The following is an 8,938-nucleotide window of genomic DNA, read 5'->3' as shown; positions in this document are numbered from 1 at the left end:
CATCCTCAACAGCCTAAGGAGTCTCCTAGACTTCTAGAAACTGTGACTTGGGCCAAACCAAAGGAGTTTCAGGATTGTCTATGATGAAGTGACATAGGAGAGAGAGAGAGAGAGAGAGAGAGAGAGAGAGAGAGAGAGAGAGAGAGAGAGAGAGAAATAGTTTAATAGTTTTTTGGACAGGGTTTGGTTATCCTGAAACTCACTCTGTAGACCAGGCTGGCCTCAGACTCACAAGAGATCCACCTGTCTCTGCCTCCAGAATACTGGGATTAAAGTTGTGTACCACCACAGCCTGGCCTCATTCAATATATTTTAATATAGGCTTAAGCATGAAGGTTAAGAGAAAGAGGCACTCAGAGGAAAGACAGGGATGTCCAGGTCTCCAGGCCAGGGTATGAGCATCCAGAGAGACAGCAGGAGAGAGTAAGACATGGCAATCAAGTGAGAGTCACAGTTAATTGTTAGCATTAGCTGTATATTTCATGTTAGTAGCTCTCCAAGGGTTGCTAAGAAACCTATTTCTCCTCCTCCTTTTCTTTCTCTTATGATAAATGAGATCAGAGGGTGGCTCTGGAGATGCCAGGGATGAAATCATGTCAGATAAGGTGAGACCAGGAGCCACTGGAGTTATACAAAGGCTTTCGTCCCTTCCCTGTTAAATGGCTTTCTGTTGAGATTCCTAGAAAATGACAGGTTTATGGCTGGCAAGGGAGAAAAGCTGTAAACAGTTGTCACTCAGATTAAATTCTTGCTCCTTTGCTGGTGAGAGGCTTAACTGAACTCTAAGGGAAGGGGCTCTGCCTTTGTCACCCCCCCAAACGTCCCTGTCTTTCTACCCTGCTTGACAGAGACACTGTTGTCCTTGAGGTGAGTTTTGAAGGTTATGTAGGAGTTTTCCAGAAAGATTCTGGACGGGGTAGGGAATGGTCTGGGAAACAGCGTGAACATGCTGAAGAGAAATCTTCAGGAAACAGGAAATGGCCCAGGCAGAACGCCAGTCAGGGAGAGTGACCTGAACTCAGAGGCAGAGGGCAAGTGGGAAAAAGGGAGGGAGAGAAGGAAGGAGGGAGGAAGGGAGTGCCTGCCTTCCCAGATGCTGGCAAGTGATGTCCAGCACATGTCAGGCAGCTGGAGCCAAGGGGGTCGGTCTGGCCAGGAGGCTTGACTCTTCTATCACCCTTCTGCTACTCTTGGCTTCTCTCCAGGAGGTATAAGGCTTAGCCACAACAGCCGAGCTAAGCTTACAGCCACGGTTACCCTCACAGTATCAGGGACGCTCAGTCTTTTCTTCTAGGGTAAACAGGGCTCTCTGTATAAGAACCGTCAAGATAAATTCATCTTAGATATGAGCCAGGATGAAAAATCATTTCTGGTGTAGTAGTCCATATCTGTAATCTAAGCATCAAGAGGCTGAAGCAGCAGAATTTGAAGTTCTAACTCAAGGCCAGCCTGGTCGGGGATGGATAGAGATCAGTTGTTAAGAGTGCTTGCTTAACTGGGCACTTGGGAGGCAGAGGCAGGCGGATTTCTGAGTTCAAGGCCAGCCTGGTCTACAGAGTGAGTTTCAGGACAGCCAGGGCTACACAGAGAAACCCTGTCTTGAAACACACACACACACACACACACACACACACACACACACACATACAAAGAGTGCTTTCTTAGTATGCAAGAAGCAAGCCCTGGGTTGGATCTCAACACTACTCACACGGGACATGGTATAGGTGTAATCCCAGAAGGTGGGTGAGGGAAGACTGAGAGTTCAAAGTTCATCATCAGCTAAAGAGAGAGTTTAAGGCCAGCCTGGCCTGTATGAGACCCTATCTCAAGCAAACAAACAACACAACCTACAACTCCTTCTATTTGTTTGAGTCCTACTGTGGCTCAGGTTGGGGCCCAAATAACTTTCACTTCAATGCCAAGAGTGATGTGGTTACTACGTTGTCTTATAGGCAAGGATGCATGAACCAAACAGCTAAACCCTGGCAGAGCCGCCGAAGGCTGAGTCCGTACCCTCCCTGCTGGTGGGAGCAGCATCCCCATTGGCCTCAGCCTCAGCACCAGCATCTGGGCTTAGATTGCAGCTCCCCAGCATGTGGCCATTAATTTAGCCACACCCTGGAGAGGCAGATTGATTAGAGAAAGCACAGGCATCAGGCCACACATCCATGGGATGTTAAGAGAGATAGCTGGTGGGTGGAGCATCTAAGCTGGGCATGAAAGGTGAGACAAACCTTCTCAATAAAGGGAGGTGAGAGCTGTGGGTAACTTTTCTCCATGTTGTGACAGCATTACTGACCAACACAACCTAAGAGGGGAAGGGTTAAATCTGGTTCATGGTTCAAAGGCACAGTCCACCCTGTTGGGGAGTCATGGCAACCGCAGTACCATGCTCCATCTGGCCACATCACATCCACAGTGAGGAAGCAGAGAAAGAAGGGTGCCGGTGCCTGGCTTGCCTTCTCCTTTGTGTTCAGTACAGGATATCAGCCCATAGGGATGGTACAGGTCACAGTTAGGGTGGGTCTTCCCACAAGATCCTGTCAAGTAACCATCAGAGGAGAGGGGTTTAGCTGGGGACCAGAGGCTGTTTGAAAAATCTGTGGACGGGGAGGGTCCAGATGTCCCCAACACCATGTCTGTAATTTGTATACATGGTCCCTTGGAGGTCATAGGAGGTGCCACTGGGGACAGAGGCAAGCACTTGCCTGTCTTTCTGGGGACACTGCTGTGGTCATGGTGAGGTGGTAGACAGGGCATTACTGGGCCGAGGTCAGCATCTGCAGGGTCTATCTCTGTTCATTTCAAAGAGGCAGCTGTCTCTGCCTATGCATTCACCACCAAATCCTGACTGTGACCTCAAACAAGTCAATCTCTCTCTTGGGACTCAGTTTCCTCCCATGCAAATGCTGAAGTGGGAGGCCAGATGGCCACCTGGAGCCTTTCCAGCTCTCGTATCGGAAGAAAGAAAAAAAGCCTCTCCAGAGGAAGCAATGAAAATTCCAGCTCGGTGTCTGGCCCTCTGGTTCTCAGCAGACTCAGCCGGCCTTTCCAGGAGAGGCACGACACTGTCATCTACAAAGCCCATTTATGAAAAAACCACAAAGTGTAGTTACCAAAAACATAAATCATGTTTTAAGTATGTTTACAAGTTTGTGTTGGGCCACATATAGCTATTCTTGGTGGCCTGTGGACCACCGCCCATGGGTCAGACATGTCTGCTGGAGTGTTCTACAGAACCAAAGATGCTCGTTGAGAAGAAAGGTCAGAGTTCAGGGTACAGGTCAGAGGGCGAGCTTGCTGACAGGCATCTAAGGTCCCAGGCGTTTTGTAGGCTCAGACTCTTGTTTTGTTTTGGTTTTTTTTTTTGTTTGTTTTTCGAGACAGGGTTTCTCTGTGTAGCCCTAGCTGTCCTGGAACTCACTTTGTAGACCAGGCTGGCCTCGAACTCAGAAATCTGCCTGCCTCTGCCTCCCGAGTTCTGGGATTAAAGGTGTGCGCCACCACTGCCCGGCAGGCTCAGACTCTTGTATTCAGCACTCTCTCTACTCAGACCTCTGTTCCAAACCTCTCTGCCCAGATGCCTGCTAAGTGTGCCTACTTGGGTGTCCAGAAGGCATCCGGACAGAGCGTGTCTGAGCAGAAACCCTGACCTGAGTTGTCCCACTCAGTGGCAAGGTCACTCTTCAAGCCATTCAGCAGAAAACAGCCAACCTCACTCTTGGCTTCTGAGTAGCACTTGTGTCCCAGTCACAGATACAGCCAGCTTCTGCCCTGTGGTGATGGCTGCGTCTTCATTATTACCTCCCTGCATCAGTGGGGTTACCTCTTCATTGGCCTCCCTGACCCCCTCCACTCTTCACCCTGCCACCAGGGTCTAAGCCACATCATGTCTGTCTTCTATCCGGAACCCTCCAGCAACTTCCCTCCCCACACTTGGTCAGATCCAAACCCCTTGCCCTGAAGTGCAGGCTTGCGTGATGCGTCCCCTTCATCTCTCTGCTCTCACCCTTTGGTGTTCTCCCTTACTCTTCAAACTCCGGCTACCAGGACCTTTGCACTTGCTGGTTTTGTGCATGCCTTCACGTTCCCCTCTCCCCCTTCCTCTGTTTGTTTGTTTTTTTCCTATGTGTCAGTGAGGTAGAGAGGCTGTGTCTGCCACACGCCATTTCTTTGGTCAGCTACATCCTTCATTCCGCTGCTGCTTGGTGAATGTGTTTATGGTCTGTGTCTCCACCTGTAGTGTAAGTCCATCCATCACCCAGGACTTGTCTTCTATTCATCCAGTAGCTCCAAAATACCTGCGAGGTTCCCAGGAAATGTGGCTCACATGAATTTGAGTAAAAGTACTTGTCAAAGGTCTCTGGTCTAGAAGGCACAGCCAGAGATGGGGAAGCCAGGTTCTGTTACCTATTAGTGACGGGGCTGACCCAGAGGCACACCGAGGTCCTCAGCTCTTCAGTCTTATAATAGGTGGGAGAGGGGCCAGGGCAGGTGAGGGCAGGAAGACAGAAGTGAAGCTTCCTGCCCTCACCGTGGAGTGTTTGGTTTTAACTGAGTGGGCCATAGGGCATGGAGGGAGTCGAAATGGCTATTTATGAAGGGGTGTGGCCTTCCCCTCAAGGCTCTGGAACTCACTGTCTCTGGGTGGGACCTGGGTAGGGTGCTATGCAGGCTGCACAACCTCCCTGGGTTCCTGTCCTGGGAAAAATCCAAGTGGAGCCTAGGACCATGGATCTGGAACTCTGGCCCAGGGAAGAAGGAAACTAACCAGGAAAGGGGGAACAAGATGAAGTCAGGCCAGCCAGCCGCCTCCACGTGCAGATGGGCTCCCTGGAGAAATTTGTGCTATAGTGAGCAAGAGAGCTAGCAGAGGCTCTGTTCCCAGGGGAGCCTGTGGGGGTGACAGTGACTTCAGCCCTGTCTCCATTGTGTGTGTGTGTGTGTGTGTTTGCGTGCGCCCGTGTGGGTGCGCGCGAGTTTGCTGGCCACCCTCACCGTCCCACTTGCTCTGCCTGCCTTTCTGGGGCTCAGCACCCCTTGGATACTTGGTCTGCACAGCATATTCTCCATGTGTATCTGGGATGCCCCTTATTCATGACTCCTGTGACCACTGTGAGTCTGGGACCATGTCCTTGAAGAGCCCCTGACTCTGAGGTCTCTTTGGCTTCAGTCACAGGATCTGGTGGCCCAACTGGCCACTATTAAAACCATCTGCCCCTTGGGGCCCTCTGACCTTTTGGTGGGAGTGGCTTCCCCTCTGTGTCCTAGCGTTTCAGACAGGCAGAGAACTTTTTTTCTTAGTCCTGTCATTTGGAGCTGGGGAATTCTGCAGTTGGGTCACCAGAATTTTAGTCCCTTTGATGCCTTTCACACGATGGATGTGTGAACTTAATCAGGTTACTTACCTTCTCGGATTCCTTACCTTACAACCAGCAGTTTATGATCCTACAAACAGGGCCTGTGTTTTCTTATTTCTCATGGTCCCTAATAGAAAGGCTGAGTGTGCATGTAGTTAAGGTTGCATATATGTGTATTGTTATGTATTCCTCTGTGTGTGCATGCATGCATGTGTGTGTGTGTGTGTGGTGCATGTGTGTGTGTACACATGTGGTGTATGTGTGTGTGCCTGCTTGCCTATGTGTATGTCTGTGTGTGCTCATGTGTGTGTGAGAGCATGTGTGGGCACACACATGCGTGTGTGCATGTGTGTGTGTCAGTGTGTGTGTGTGTGTGTGTGTGTGTGTGTTTTGAACCAGACGTTTTCTTCCACATTCAAACTTACAAATGGTCCCTATTGTCCTGCAACTGAAAGCACAGTAGGGATTCCCACACAAATGTCAAATTCACCTCAAGGATCAGTTTCAGGGACTCAACTACAACCCTGTCCTCTGACTTATTCGACTTGCTAGAAATTTCCCTGCAAGTTTGAGGAGTTGTGGTTCTCCCAACCCTCTCATGGGAACAGAACTTCAAGGGCAGAGGCTGGGGAGTGTTATGCAAACTCTGTGGGAGCCAGAGGAGATTTGAGAGAGGCCCCTCTCCTGAAGGTAGGGTGTGCTGAGAGCAGGTGTTCAGAGATCTTAACAATAACATCCAGAAAATAACACAACTTTAGCTGTATCTGAGTGCTGTTGTGTGAGCCTCTCTATCGGCGGCAGGCTTTGGATGTGGAAGGGAGGTGCCTGCGAGGGGCATGCTCCACTCAGCTAGAGCTCCCTGGGAAGCAGCTGGTGCCTCTCAGGTTCACATGAACCTGAGTTCAGGAACGTTAATTAGCTTTCTCAGGGACACACAACTGGACCCATGGGGCTGAGAACTATGAGAGAGCAGAACGCATGTTTGTCTCCCAGGACGACAGACCAGGGTCTATCTCAGCTCTGGTGTGTTGAGGCATTTTATCCTGAGGGCCTGGGGTCAAGTGTCACAGGAACAAGGAAGCTAGATGGTAATGTGGCATGTGGGAAGGGGAGAACATGGCAAGATGCTCCCTCTGCGTTCAAAGACTGAAGGAAAATGGGAAAGTGTCTGGGGAGAGACTGAGAGACCAGGTTGTCCCTTACTCCCAACACTTCCCAGTGTCCAGTCTCAGATCTCCTCCAGACGCATCCTGGCCATTGAAGATGTGGGGGATGCCCCCCTAGGGAACCCACTCCTCCCCATTTCTTGGCTCCACAGTGGAACAAGAGAGCCCCGTTGTGATTGCCATGTTTCAGTTTCATGACCTGCAGACCACAGGCTGCCCCTTCCTGTAAAGATAGATAACAAAGCCAAGAGCGCCAACCCTATCTGCCCAGAGCCACACAGCCGAGTTAGAGAAACTCTAAACTCTTTCTGCTCACAATATGGAGCTTATTGCTAGTGATACACAATCTGACCCCGGGGGTGCTCCAACCCCGTGGCCTCCCCTGGGTGTTGCCAATTAAAACAAAACCTCTTCAATGTGCCAAAAGACATCCACCTTTTCCTGGTGGAACTTAGATATAGATATGACAAGGAAAATGTGCCCTGACTCTGGCCAGCTCCTTGCATTTAGCTGGTGAAGCGGGAGAAGGACCCATAACTACGTGCTCATCAGGGCCTGGGCCATGTCTTCTCCATCCTGACCAGTGGTTATTGATGACCCGGCTGCGCCTCTGTAGCCTCTTCAGCCCGGCTCAGTTTCATCACCATCAGGAGGCAGAAAAAGCAGCTCAGACACTTTTTAATAACCAGCTGCTCCAAGAGGACAGAAACAAATGGAGCCTTATTAATGGAGCCCCCATTGCCCGACAGTTTCATTAACTCATGTCTCCTGTGTCCACGGCTTTCCGCTTCATACCATATTGGTGGAAAAATACATTTCCAATGTCTGGCCTCAGGAGTGGAAGGGGAACATCTGAAAGAACCTGGAAACACAAAGACAGGCACCTTCTATATTGTCTCCCCTCTGAGATGCGTGTGTGTGTGTGTGTGTGTGTGTGTGTGTGTGTGTGTGTGCTCTTGAGTGTGTGCACTGGGGTGGGGATGGAAACAGGCATCCAGGCAGGCAGAAGCTTGGCCTGAAGCAAAAGGTCGGTAGCTGGGCTATAAAAACAACATGCGATCCAGATTTATCATGAACGATTAGGAGAATTTTAACCAGTGGCTCAAGTGAGTGCCACACTGAGTCCATGGTTTGTGCCAGGCTTGGGCTGCTGCTGGGCCTCCTGATTCCTAGTGGGCAGAGTCCAGCCTCATCTGGACTCTCTAAAGAGAATAGACTTAACGATATGAGGTAGGGTTGGAAAGATGACTCAGTCAAGTAAAGGGTTTGCCCCGCAAGTATGAAGATATGAGTTCAGATCCCTGGCACCAGGGAAAAGTGGGCAGGAGACACACATCCATAATTCCAGCATTGGTGGGGAGGAGGCAGGAGGATCCCTGGCCAGCCAGTCTAACTGAATTGGTGAGGTCAGAAGTGACCCTCTCTCCAAAAGATAAGGTAAGACATCTGACATTCAGGAAGACATCTGACATTGATCTCTGGCCTTTACATGCATGGCTGTACACATTCAGGAGCACACACACACACACACACCCCTACACACACACACACACCTATACATACAAGCAGACATAGATTCTGCAATACCTTTAAAAGCTTAACCCCTTACTTTCTTTCCATTAATACCAACCAAGGAACCAGTTGTACAAATGGACACGATAACCAACTCTTCATATTAATACTTAGCAAGAACATTATTACCATCTCTTGGGGTAAATAGGCAGTCACCTGAACTGAGTTCCCCCAAGATGACTCTCAACACTCAATGGCTTCCTAATACCTCTAGGTACCTTTTCAACATGACATCCTAGGTTTTTCAAATTGGGAATCAAATTGTCTTTCTGATTTAACCCTGACAATCCATGCCATGCACCCAGCCAAATTGCTGAGCCCTGTTGTTTACTCAAAGTCTCCCCCAAAGCACATGGCTCAGACAGATCCACGAACTCTTCCCACTCCTTCCATAGGCCGTAGTGATCCTGCCTTGGCTTGCCTTTATTGCTGGTGCCCTGGGTTGTTTTTGTGAGTTTACACCACTGAGTGTGACCCATTTACCATGTCCTATACACATGGTTTTTCTCAAGTAAGACAATAAAAATGCCAAGCTTTCTGAATGAGTAAATGGATGGATGGATGGGTGGATGGATCTGCAGTTAGCTCTTTACAGACACTCTAAAGCAGGACAGGAATGGAGCAATTAGTTGGTCAGCTCTTCTCACTTAGTAGTTTCCTGAGTCACCCTAGCATAGGTGACTGAATTTGGTGTTTCTCAGACTTCTCCAGAGTTAGGTCTTTCTGAGTGAGAGAGACAGAGACAGAGAGGAACAGAGACACAGACATACACAGAGAGACACAGACAGACACAGAAGACAGAGACAGGAACAGAGAGAGAGAGAGAGAGAGAGAGAGAGA

This window comes from Mus caroli, chromosome 9 (genome assembly GCF_900094665.2).
Source record: "Mus caroli chromosome 9, CAROLI_EIJ_v1.1, whole genome shotgun sequence".
Classification (NCBI taxonomy): domain Eukaryota; kingdom Metazoa; phylum Chordata; class Mammalia; order Rodentia; family Muridae; genus Mus; species Mus caroli.
The sequence above is the reverse complement of the archived record's forward strand: the minus strand, read 5'-3'. Positions refer to the sequence as shown.